Source organism: Anabrus simplex, chromosome 13, assembly GCF_040414725.1.
Source record: "Anabrus simplex isolate iqAnaSimp1 chromosome 13, ASM4041472v1, whole genome shotgun sequence".
NCBI lineage: Eukaryota > Metazoa > Arthropoda > Insecta > Orthoptera > Tettigoniidae > Anabrus > Anabrus simplex.
This window is the reverse complement of record NC_090277.1, coordinates 43,437,420-43,451,454: the sequence shown is the minus strand read 5'-3', so window position 1 is coordinate 43,451,454 and position 14,035 is coordinate 43,437,420. Positions and strand designations below refer to the sequence as shown.

At 41.6% G+C, this 14,035-nt stretch overlaps 1 protein-coding gene across 1 annotated transcript in view; it reads right to left on the bottom strand.

The window, feature by feature from the left end:
- trh (trachealess) overlaps positions 1-14,035 on the bottom strand; it is a 263,636-nt gene that overhangs the window by 118,940 nt on the left and 130,661 nt on the right. The window lies entirely within an intron of this gene.

Genomic DNA, 14,035 nt, shown 5'->3' with positions numbered 1-14,035 from the left:
TCTTGCTAGCTCAGCAGTTTAACTCTCGGGGCAGGTTCGATACCTTTTGCCATGTAACTTTCCTCTAAAATGTAAAAGACTCTTGGTATAAATTCTGTCTCTTTAAACTACAAATTGGGATAGAGAGTGCCTAAACCTCTCGAGCTCCCATTCATTTTGTTTTGAGGTGACTACGTTTTCATAACAGTTTCCCTTCTACTCGTAATGTCATAAAGTTTTCTATCGTGTCACCTCCGTAGAATGGGATTAGCCCTTGCATAAGCGGCCTAGGGCCAAATTAGGTTTTAATAAAGTGTATTAGGAGTGCAAGTACGCCTCCACTCAAATTGGTATTTTGGGGCCATGTCATTGTCCGGTTTCTTCTCTGAATAGGCCTCAGTAGGTTGGGTATTTTTACCCCTGTGTTATTGTACTTGGAGGACAGCTTGAATGTGGAGTTTGGTGTGGCCTTTGATGGGCTTGAACTTTGAGAGCGGGTTGCTCTTTCTTAATGTTGGTTTATGTGTGCCTCGAGCAGGCTTTACTGAGTAATAGGGAGCAAGTGCTCCTGGGCATGATTGGGGTTTTCTGCCCCTTTGTCAAACCTGGTATTTGGCTAAAGTTGGGCTAATTGCCCAAGAATTGTGTGTCTGGCTCTCGCAGCCCAAATCCTGTAACCACTGTAATTGTACATTCTCGATTTGTTGCTAGGCTACTAAGTACCTGCTATATTTGTTATTTCTTGATCTTGAAAAGAAAATATAACCTTGTAAAATTTTAAATTAACTGTCATTTCGTAGATTGAGAATTATTCATCCCAGCACCTTCTTTCACCTCTGCACATCCACAAACCACGGCAATAATAATAATAATAATAATAATAATAATAATAATAATAATAATAATAATAATAATAATAATAATTAAAGCCCGGATTTTTACGCAGTAACAGGTTAGATTGCAAACTAATTTGGTTAGTAGGATGTGTCGGCCACCCGCTCTTCCATGATGTAGGAAGAGTAACATAAATTATAGGGGTTCTGCTGGGCCGTTCCCCTAATGTTTCTGCAAACTTCATAGCATAATCGTTGTGAAGGTAGACTATACGTGCTATTCGCTATATACTTGCTTCTAGCTTCGGTAAGTTTGCATTCTAACCTTTAAAGCAACAAAATCCGGGCTCTAATAATAATAATAATAACCAACTTCAAGAGTTCAGAAAATGGAAATTGCTTTCCAACATACAAATAATGTTTATAACAAGAAAACAGTAAAACTTGTCATTACTTAACAGTGATCAAACCTTAAGCTCTTTATGCTTCAAAAACGCTCATTTACATCATAATGGAACAATAATTAAAGATTAAAGAAAGGGAAATCATGAGAAAATCTTAGGGTCCAGGTTTAAAAATGGAATTAAAAATGGAATACATCACCCCAAACCCAACTCGGAAATATATGTAAAAATCTCTAAACTTACCGATACAACGAGAATGCGAATTCAATTTTTTACTATTTTTTACAAGCTGTTTTACGTCACACCGATACAGATAGGTCTTATGGCGACGATGGGACAGGAAAGGTTTCGGAGCGGAAAGGAAGTGGCCGTGGCCTTAATTAAAGTACAGCCCCAGCATTTGCTTGGTGTGAAAATGGGAAACCATTAAAATCATCTTCAGGGATGCCGACAGTGGGGTTCGAACCCACTATTTCCCGAATACTGGATACTGGACGCACTGAAGCGACTGCAGCTATCGAGCTCGGTGTATTCACTTTTTAAGCCATTTGGAAACAATGAGTAACACGAGATCAAATTGGTATATGCAAGTAGAAATCAAAAGACGTATGGATTTTGGTGGCTGGAGTGTCCGAGGACATTTATTTTCTGTGTTGACCTCAATCGCCTGTTCAATGTCTCTTTCAAAACGAATAGTGGGATCCAATACTAAAGCAGTGTGCTTTTCTGGATGAATGGCAAGACCCCGTAGAAGACCTGTAGTGAAGCGTACAGGTGCTGCTAGCTTCTACAAGGAAGTCTACCTAATGAAGTTCGCAGAACCGAGAGTTCCAAGACGGGGTTAAAAACCTTTCCTTATTTCCTTTTTTTTCATACGAAGAGAAAATTCCCGATATAGATTAGGGGACGTAATATGAAACTGTTGGGATATTACGTAGCTGGAATAAATCTCATAAAGTATAGATTTGATTGGTTTAGTAATTTCGTCCTCTAATAAATGAAATAAAAAAGACCTCAATCCGATTGCGCGCACGACAGATCCTCAAGGCAAAATCCAACAGCAGACTTATTACGATTGGTGCTGATCAAATACCGCCAGCCCGGGAAGATTAGGTCCAGTTTGTTCACGCCGCCTGGAGGAATAAGCCCCATGTTTGAATTGACTTTCTGATCACTGCGAGAAAAAATAAACAAAATAAATACTTGGGATGGATGAGTTCACTTTGCTAGTCTGTGTACACTAAAATAGTTGCAGGAAACTAACTTCAAATGCTGTAGATTAAAGTGCTGGTGGTAGTTATTGTTTTAAGAGGAAGTAATATTATTGTTTTTCTACGTTTCAGAAAATACTTTGTATTCGGGGGATACTAGGTTCGAACCCCACTGTCGGCAGCTCTGAAAATGGTTTTCCGTGGTTTCCCATTTTCACTTCAGGCAAATTCTGGGACTGTACCTTAATTAAGTCCACGGCCGCTTCCTTCCCACTCCTAGCCATTTCCTGTACCATCGTCGCCATAAGACCTATCTGTGTTGGTGCGACGTAAAGCAACTAGCAAAAAAAAGTAAATACTTTGACTGTTTTCGAGACACCGAGGTGCCGGAATTTTGCCCCTCACGAGTTCTTTTACGGACACGAGGCTGAAGTATTTGAGCACCTTCAAATACCACCGGACTGAGTGAGGATCGAAAGTTGAGGCTTAAGAGGAAGTACAACTGGGCAACCATCCTCTATATAACAGAATTCAGAGAGAAAATGTGGAAGGTGCCAGACACTTTGAAAAATGAAGATATCGACCAAAAAAGACAAGGGTCACAAAGGGCGTGAAAGTGAAAGACTCCCTGGGCCTCGAATGCTCTAATACCGTGGGGGTCGGAAAAGAACAAGAGTTGACCACGGATGGTCGGATAGGATAGATGAAATTGGGGAGTCTGGCGCAAATACGTGGAAGCAATGCCAGGTCTCAGCTAAGGGTCCCGTGGCCACCAGCCTACGCTCTCAAGTTAAGAGCCCATGGGGCACCTTTTAGTCGTTTCTTACGACTGTCAGGGGATACCGTGTGTGTGTGCTGTAGATTTTTTTTGCTATTTGCTTTACGTCGCACCGACGCAGATAGGTCTTATGGCGACGATGGGATAGGAAACACCTAGGAAGTGGAAGAAAGCGGCCGTGGCCTTAATTAAGGTACATCCCCGGCATTTGCCTGGTGTGAAAATGGGAAACCACGGAAAACCATCTTCAGGGCTGCCGACTGTGGGACTCGAATCCACTATCTCCCGATTACTGGATACTGGCCGCACTTAAGCGACTGCAGCTATCGAGCTCGGTGTGCTGTAGATTAATGCAAGATATTTTCCGTTTCTCATTCCTTAAATCAACTACCTGACTGGCGTGTTTTCAACTGAATTTTTTGACGAGCCATCGTCAACATTTAAGTCTCCTCACAGGAACAATTGGTATTTTTTGTCAATAACAGGACAAACAATGCTGAGTCGAAGAATCAACTTATAATTCACAATATATTCGGTTGCTGCTTTTGTGATTACAGTAATAAAATATTTGAGTTTGTCTATGGAATAGCTAAAGTAATATTGTAGTTAAGATAGATTTCCTCGTATTTGCACGAATTCCATGTTTTATTCGATGGCTCCGAGTACTGACCTTCTGAGTTCAAATTTACAGGATTCGATCCCGGCTGAGAACGAACCTGTACCATTTCGAAATCGCGAAAATATAATATTGTCGATACCATTGGAAACACTACGCCAGGCTGAGTGGCACAGACGTTTGAGGCACTGGCCTTCTGAGCCCAGCTTGGCAGGTTCGAACCTGGCTCAGTCCGGTGGTATTTGAAGATGCTCAACTACGTCAGCTTCGTGTCGGTAGACTTACTAGCACGTAAAAGAACTCTTTCGGGACTAAATTCTGGCACCTCGGCGTCTTCAAAAACCGTAGAAGTAGTTAGTGGGATGTAGAGCCAATAATATTATCATTATTATTTTTACTGGAAAGGTCAATCGGGTGTCTGTACTCTACATTTGGCCACTGTTCGCTCGAGATTCCCGACAGCACGTCTATCTTTCTCACCAGTGTAATAGCGACCAAGGAGAGTCTGTATTTCCACCCCTCCTCCCCCACTGGTTTCATTAACAGGGCTCAACAGTAGCCAAATAAACACTGGCCGGGGATGATGGACCTAATGAAACCTGCTTCTACACCACTGCTTTATGTGGCTATTCATGGGCTCAGATAACTCGGAAGACGCGTGAGGAAAGGAAATTATAAACAGATTACCTCTCAGAAAAGGAAATTGAGGAGCAGATTCTCATACATATCTGTGTCCAAGGGACGTTTATGTCCAAAAGATGGAATTTGTGTTCAATTTCCGCTATTGCCAAGGAATTCACACTGTTTTCAAGGAGTATTACGGAATCAATTTACTTCCAAACAGACGATCTGAAGTGGACATCCATTATTATCAACATTTCACAACATTAATCAGTCGAAATGGATAAAGAAATGCGAAATCTAGCGAATCAAGAATGGCACTTAGTCCCTTATGAAATGTAACTTTCGATTAAACGAACTGCGTTACCTAGCATCCCCTATTGAAATTCATCTGTTGAATAAGCACTTCAGTTAAGGACCTGCGAAACCTAGCGAATCAGGAATTGACCCTTTGAAATTTAACTCTTCAATTAACTCTTCAGTTAAGGACCTGCAAAACCTAGTGAATCAATAAAGGCACTTAGTCCTTTTGGAAATTTAACTCTTCAGTTAAGAATGTGCGAAACCTGCGAATCATGAAGGGCACTTTGCCCCTTTTAAAGTTTAAGTCTCCAATTAACTAACTAGTTAAGTACCTGCCAAAACTAGCGAATCAAGAAAGGCACTTAGCGCCCTTTGTCATTTAACTCTTCAGTTACGAAACTGAGAAACCTGCGAATCAAGAATGGCATTAGGCCCCTTTGGAAATTTAACTCTCCAATTAACTCTTCAGTTAAGTAACCTGCAAAACCTAGCGAATAAAGAATGGCACTTATCGCCTTTTAACATTTAACTCTTCAATTCAGAACCTGCGAAACCTGCGAATCAAGAATGGCATTTGGCTTCTTTGAAAATTTAACTCTCCAATTAATTCTTCAATTAAGTACCTCCAAAACCTAACGAATCAAGTACGGCACTTAGCTCCTTTTGAATTTTTTCAGTTATCTCTTCAATTAAAGACCTGCGAAACATAGTGAATCAAGAATGGCACTTTGCCCCTTTTGAAATGTAATTCTTCAGTTAAAAACCAGCAATACCGAGTGAATCAAGAATGACACTTAGCCACTTTAAACATTTAACTATTCAGTTAAGGACCCGCGAAACCTAGTGAATCGACTTTGACACGCACTTAGTCTCCTTTCAAATAACCTCTAAAATTAAAGACCATCTGTACTCAATAGGTAAAATGGTGGTTAGCATCCTTTGAAGTATATTTTCAATTCTAGAACACTGATAAAGAAGTGGGTCAGAGCTGGCACTTATTACCTTCTGATAGGTAACTGTTTAATTGTAGAAAATGCGTACAAGTAGGTCAAGAATGTCAGTCCCTCTTAAAAACAAGCAAATACAAAATTTCGCTATGAACTGGGGGAAAATGGCACTTTTAAAGGAAAACCCTCCAGTTAAAAAACTATGCTATCCACTGGACCAAAAATGACGCCTAGCCACCTTCAAGCAATGACTATGCCAATTACAGAGCTAAGCCAAGATTACATTACTTACAGGAATCTGTCAGAGTTAAAAGGTAATAATTTTGTTCTCTTGCTGAAGTGACGCAGACCTGTGACAGGCAGACAGCCGAGGAACCTTTATGGGTTCCCGATGGCAGGGAATGCCGAGTGTGCTGTAAGACAGCATCATCAGGGAATTCGGTTTGCTTCCACATAAGTGTGACGTACCACAATCTGATCCCAGTGAAGTAGACACATGTGACCACATTATAAGGAGGTACAAGGAGAGTGCATAGGAAATATTTCACCGCCAATCCGTCTGCCGTATATTCCCCAGTGACACACACCGCAGCTGCCATCCTCTCCCCTGACATTCTCTCTCAACAATTTATGACCCCCGAGTCTGCGGAGTAACAGTCGCATTCCGTTCAAGCGAACTGAAACATATTTTTCTCCATTGCACATTGCAGAATGAGGATTATATTTCCTTTAAAGATGAAGTGTGTTCGACTCTGTACTCGAGCCACCTTTGCTTTCAGGAATTAAACTTTGGTGTACACTGGTAGAAACCCAGGGTCACGTGACCCTCCAAACATGTAAATCTATGTTATTGACGGGGAATCGAACCAACGACCTTCTGGGCATAGCCTGTAGGACCTCGGCTAGTAATCACACAGTTGAGAATTGTCTCTTGATTTTTTCAGCAAGTCGCTACTCGGCTCATACACCCATCCAGTCTATCTTTCCAATTTAGTCAATAGATTTTCTTTATATTTAATTTCCATTTTCTTATTATAACAATTTATTTTTGAATCTAGTATATGGTACTTCTATGCAGTTTTCTTCACACATCGAGGATTTCATAATTTTCTTAGTGAACATACTGAATACGTATGGACAGAAGGAAGAGCCTTGTGGCACCCCATCCACAATATTTCAACTATATCTAGTATTATGTATTATGTGAAATAATTTGTCCTTTAAAATATAGTATAGTATGTAATTTGTTCCAAAACTATAGTAATTTTGGAAACTCGGTATTAGTTTGTGAAAAACCAGATGGTTAATGTGAAAGACAATATAAGATTTCTCAATATTGTCGTATGTAAATCACTGTATCGATAATGAAAACTGAAAGCAACGAAGTACAGTAGAGTCGCTTAACAGGGATTTTGTATTTCGCAGCTGTTAGGAAGGATCACCAACTCCAGCATGATTTATAACCTCTGCTGAGGTGTACCTGAGCCGGAGTTTACGTACGGTAGGGTGGCCAGTTCCTTTCCGCTCCTCCATTCCCTTACCACCCACCAACAGCTCATGACAACCTATCAAAATCTTCACCACGCCCAATGTTGCTTAACTTCGGAGATCTCACGGGATCCGGTGTTTCAACACGGCTACGGCCGTTGGCGAAAGATATCTGGGTTAATTATTATTAACTTATGTGACTAAGTTTCTAGCGTGTTCTTAGAAAGAAAGAAATTAGGCGAAGATACGGGGCTTATTCATAAAAAACATCTATTTCTATTATTTTTGCAGTTAATGGGAATCGTCTGCATGAAACCAAGTTGACATCTCCTTATGACGGAACAGAGAGAACTCCTCGCTTTATTTCACCTTAGATTAGGTATTCGTAATTTCTCAGCAGCCTTTCATGCTCTTGCCTTCCTCGGCAGCACAGTCGGGTAGAGGAGCTGTCCGCCTGCTCCCAGGATGGTAGGTTCGATCGGTAGCATGTGAGGGGTTTAAGTGAGACAGTTCCGCGCCGTTAGGTTCTTGCACAATAAACTTGATCGAAATAATGCACAGTAACTTTTCTTAATAATAATAATATTTGCTTTACGTCCGACTAACTACTTTTACGGTCTTCGGAGACGCCGAGGTGCTGGAATTTAGTCCCGCAGGAGTTCTTTTACGTGCCAGTAAATCTACCGACACGAGGCTGTCGTATTTGAGCACCTTCAAATACCACCGGACTGAGCCAGGATCGAACCTGCAAAGTTGGGGTCAGAAGGCCAGCGCCTTAACCGTCTGATCCACTCAGTCCGGCTGTAACTTTTCTTATTTATAGGGGAAGGTTTCCTGAATTTTGAACCAAAATATTACAAAATGTGTTAAAAGAATTATTTTGTATATGAGAAAGCGCTGAAAAGTATGAAAATAGTGATTAAAGGCGTGGACTTGCCTACAGACAGATGACAAACTCCTTTCATAAGAGGCTCTTGAAGCTCTTAGAGTTGTGGTACTTTGAAGGAAAGTACATTTTATGAAAGAGGAATTTTTCAGAACCAAAATAAAAAAAATATAAAAATGTATTTTGGACGGAAATAGACAAAGTTTCAGTCATGAATCCCATTGAAAGGTATTATAATCAGATGTCCTTTAAACTAATGTTCAGTGATTAATTGTACCAGTGGAGCAAAATAAATATGTTTCGCTCGCTGATCAATATTGCACAAACACAGGCAAGTTTTCGGCAATGCTTGAACAGGAAAGGAACAGGATTAGGCAGACTAGGGCCTTAATTAAGGTAGAGCATCAGCATTTGTCTGGGAGTGAAAAAAGGTAAACAACAGAAAACCACCTTCGGGATTGCCAGTGGTGTGATTAGAACTCATCACCTCCTGAATCTAAGCTCATTACAGTCACACGACTTCTACAGTACAGCCTTCTTATTCAACCAAACCACTGCAAAAGTTTCCCATTATTTTGGGACACAAAATATTAAGATTTAACCAGAAGAGCTCCAACCATTGCTAGCCATATTTCTCCAGATGCGGCGGGGTTCAGAATACGACAATGCTGCTACAGTGTCCCTCCGGACAAGCCCACAGATGCTCTTGCTGTAGCCTCATATCTGGCTCGGCAATTGCCCAATATTACACCTGTCACTGGTGAAATATGGCGAACACGAGGGAGGCTAAACGTAGGAGGAAGGAGGGAGCTCGTAAACAGATGTCTCCACAAACAACACCTCAAGTTGCTCGCAAGTAGCAAATTCTGAACGGAAATTGTGTGCACAGACTTAGTTACACAACCACCTTTCTGTCTGGCATTCAATCTTTAAGGTAAATTCCCAACAATCATCTTATTAGTGTCTGTCATAGTGTCCACAACATAGTTAGCATACTCGCCTTTGATCCATGGGATCCTGGGTTAAACTCCCGACTGGCTGACCCCTATGGTCCGGGGACTGGGTGTGTGCACCACTTTCAACATTAATCATACTTAGGTCCCCATCGTCACAGACGCGTACGTCATGTATAGACGTCAGTTCAGGTCCTACACCCGAGCCCTGCGGAGGCCATACGCCATTCATTAATAACATTAATCGCGGGAGATAAATTATTTTTCAGGTCATACACTGACATGCCAAAAGCCATGGGATAGAGGTATAGTATCTTATAGGACCTCCTCTAGCTAGGCGAAGTGCAGAAACTCGTCATGACATCGTTTCTGCAGGTGGAAGAAACACCTGTGGATAGATTCTGACCAATGCCGTTTGTATAGCTACCCAGAGCTTTCTGCTTTCCGTAGGTGAAGTGTATTGTGTGTGAATGGACCTCACAACCACATTTAGTAATGTTCGATTGGGTTCATATCAAGCGAATGAGGTGGCTACAGCAGTTGTTTAAACTCTTCAGCACGCTCTTTCAAACAGTTCTGGATACATTGGGTCCGATTGATGGAATATCTCATCGTTGTAGGGGGACGTGGAGTCAATGAAGGGCTGCAAGAGGTCTCAAAGCAGTTCAGCATATCAGTCACTGGACAACGACCTGTTCAGATAGATCAGCGGATCAGACCCATGCCAAGTGAACACACCTCACGCTATTATGGAGCTACCACCTTATTGACAACTGGGTTGCATAGCTTCTCCGTATCCGGCCCTACAATCAGCTCGAAACAATTGGAGCAGTGTTCATCGGACCAAGCTACATGTCGCTAATCCTCCGGGAATCGACGCACCCAGTTGAGACAATTTTCCCTGTGTCGTTGTGTTAACAAGGGCACTCTGGTAGGTATTATGCTCCCATATCCCACTGATGTTGAAGAACACTGCACTGATCTACTAAATATGAGCCTGGTACCTCCTGCATTGAATGTGGATGTGATGTGAGCCAGTGTGACTTGACTGTTGCCGCGGATAATTCTAGCCGGAGCCACTAATAGCGATCATTAAGCATCTGTTCGCTGTTGGTTGTAATACCTTCCATGAGGTTCCCGATACACACGTGACACCGACCAACAAGGGACGTTAAATATCCGTACAACTTCGATAATGGAATGTTCCACCCGTACCGAACGAGTGGATGCATGGTTTTGGTCACGTAGCTGCGAGATTACATTCGGGAGGTAGCGTAGTTTCCTGTCTTCACACCACGAACTTTCTGGAGTTGTACCTTAATTAAGGGCACGGACACTTCCTTCAGTCTTAGGCCTGTCCTATGCGGGGGTGGGTTCATATGAAGGGAATGACGGAACATAGATTGCGTACGAGAATAATGGGCTCGGCCATTGAGGGTAAGAAAGGTAGAGTGAGACCACGGCGATGATTGTTAGATTCAGCTTTTAAAGCACTAAAGGTGGAGAACGGAATGACGCGACAAAGCTAAATGGAAATAGAGGATTATAGAGGCTTGCAGACTGAATGCAAAAAATCTATAATGAAGAAGTCTGTATAGTAATAGAGGATTTGTTTTTCTTTCCTCATAAGAATGTATTGGATGTGGTATTTATTTTGGCTGGTGGAACAAGTCTCCCTCCTCTTGCAGTCAGCAGCTGTTATAAGAGCGTTAATCTGATAAAAGTTTGCTGCCTTCGTTTGTTCTGACTGACCCTTGCTCCGTCCGCTTAACCTTCCGGTGTGTATTGACCACAACGAGAAGAAATTGTGGACCTTACGTTGTTGTGACTCCCTTTTTATCCCTCCTCCTTCAGGGGCTATTCTTCTTATCTTCCATCTCCTAGTTTCGTCTTATTTAATTTAGTTTCCTTTCAACCCCTCCTCCACCTTCATCTCTATTGTGTACTGCTGCGTGCGGGTTGGGAAACCCTTTTCCATTCCTCTGATTCCTTACAAAACTAAGTTGATTTCCAGATCTAATCAGTATGTTCTCAGCAAATAAACTAGCCTTTCTTACTTGTAGAGCTTGTAAATTGACAATGTTTCTCTTTACAAGGAGTTATAAAGCTGAACTACTATTCGTGGTTACCAATATGAAAAAAATGAAATCCCTTCCAACAGAAAAATAGAACGACTTACGGCTTGGTTACTAGGTTAGAACGCAAACGTATTTAACCAAGGTGCAAGTGTAACCCAGCCCGCAAAACAGTTCTGCAGTGAAATTTGGATAAATGTTAGCGAACCCCTAAAATGTATGCAACTCACCTTACGTAACTGTAGAGCGGCTAGTTGATACTTGCGCCTTGTTCAAATAGGCGTTTGTATTCTAACCTACTAGTGCCAGAAGTAATTTCCCTCCTTATGGCACTGTAGTTAATTGGTAGAGCAGTGGATACCGAATCCGAAGGTTGTGTGTTAGGCTCCCAACGGTGTCTGATATACCATTTTAGCATGGAGATGTAATGGTAAAGGAAACCAAAGAGGAATTTGGAAATGGAATGACGATCCAAAGAGAGGAATTGCGGATATTTTATCTGAGTTTGTAGAAGATGTAGAGAAACTGGTGAATGGTATGGGCAGAGTCTTGGGGAAGGAGTACAAGATGAAAATAATTAAATACAAAACAAATGTAACGGTATGCAGTCAGGTGATGCAGAAAATATTGGATTAGAAACATTAAAGGAAGTAGATGAATATTGCTACTTCTGTGTAGTTCCTGGCGAGTAATCGCTACAGTGTGGTGGTTGGCGTGAGTTACTGTAGCGGCAATTATAATAAAGCAGGGAAGGTTCGTAATTTCGTCCCCCTTCCTTTTACTTGTTATTTATGAAGTTTATTATTATTTTCAGATAGGAAAACCCAAGCAGTAGGATAAAGAGGCTATGAGAAAGGCTAATAAGGCACTGAGGCACAATGGGTTACAAACGTGCAAGTAAGGCGTTTAACATCCCACGAGAAACGCCGAAAGCTATGTTAAAAATAATACCAAGAAAACATTTTTCATAAATGGCCTTCAAGTAATTAATTGTCCGAATCGTTGGTTGAATGGCCAGCGTACTGGCCTTCGGTTCAGAGGGTGCTGGGTGCCCGGTTCGTGGATTTTAACCTTCATTGGTTATTTCCAATGGCTCGAGGGCTGGAAATTTATGCTGTCCCCAACATTCCTGCAACTCACACACCACACATAACACTATCCTCCACCACAATAACACGCAGTTCCCTACACATGGCAGATGCCGCCACCCTCATCGGAGAAATTATTATAAGTAATTAATTGTAAGAAAAGCGTTTGGTAGGGTTAGAAAGGAAAATTTATTAAAATTAATTGCACTTTTCATACATTTCGTGGGGGACGAAATTACGAACACATTTTTGTAGTTTAGTTTTTGCAATTTTTATGCCAAATATTGACTACCTTACATTATAACAGTTTCATTGTAACTTGCCCGTAAGTGGAGAAGATATTCAGTAATGTATACGTATATACCAATTCATAGTCTTGTCCATAATATTCCTGAATTTCTACAAGTCCAAATCTGCTAAGGGGACGAAATACGGGCCCTCTACCTTACAATAAAACAGCATAGTGGATTAGTAATTTGTTTCAGTCTATAATTTTTAAAATTTTATTTTTGATTTTATGTTATTTATGTGTTCACTGTTTAAGTGTAAGACAGGGACTCGTGTCCCTTACTCTGCCAGTTAAAATAAACGACCTTTCTATCTTAAGCGAAGTGAAATTTAGCAACACCGCCTCGCAAAGCCCATTTATCTCCGCCCGCAGAGCTATCTGATTGGCTAACTTCAGTAGCTGATAAAATTACAACGGCGCGAGATGCTCTTCTTTTGGTCACATTTTTTTTTACCAGTATGACCAACCATCTAGTGCTCATATGCTGGGTTTACGTTGTTTTCGACCACCTTATATATCTTGTTATGAAGAGCTTTCATCTTGTCCCAGTACTCAGTGAGCGACTTTGGTGGTATCCAAAGACGGGAGAGCTACAGTACGTCGGGACACAGATCCATCACTGAGAGAATTAGCGATGTCACCCACACATCCCATCTTCTGGTAGAGACAGCTTGTCAATGGCGTGTCGGAACAAGCCACGGTTCGACCCTAACATAATAGCTAATTGTCTTACATTCTCCTGCTAGAGTCTCACCAAGGGAAGAAGTCAGTCTTTCTCCTCCGACAAGGAAGAACTTGCCATTAATTTTCTATGAGCAATACTACCGCATTCACCGAGCGAGTCGGCTTTGCGCAGTTGTGAGATAGTAGGTAGTAGGCTCGAATCCCATCGTCGGCAGCCATGAAGATGGTTTTCCGTGTTTTTCCATGTTCACACCAGGCAAATGCCGGGTGTTTACCCTTATCAGGGTTACGGCCGCTACCTTCCCAATCCTTCCGTCGCCGAAATCCGTCCATATGTTAGTGTGACAAGTTGCAAAGAATTAAAAAGTAATGCCATATACGTCACAAATATATACAAGATTACCCAGACTGAGTGGCTCAGATGGTAAAGCGTTGGCTTTCTGACCTCAATTTGGTAGGTTCGATCCCGGCTCAGTCCGGTGGTATTGGAAGGTACTGAAATACGTCAGCTTCATATCGGTATATTTTCCGGCACGTAAAAGAACTTCTATGGACTCAAAATTCCGGCACCTCGGCTTCTCCGAAAACAGGAACATTACTTATAAGAAACAAACCCAAGGCGCAGATGGTTATGGTTGTTGTTGTTGTTGTTGTTGTTGTTGTTGTAAACTGGTTTGATGCAGAACTCCATGCCACCCTATCCTGTGCTAACCTTTTCATTTCTACGGAAGTACTCCATACTACATCTACAATGAAATATTTGTCATATTCATCCCTTGCTACCTCTACCGTTTTAGAACACTCCGAGATGCCGTAATTTAGTCCCGCGGAAGTTCTTTTACGTGCCAGTAAGTCTACCGACACGAGGCTGACGTATTAG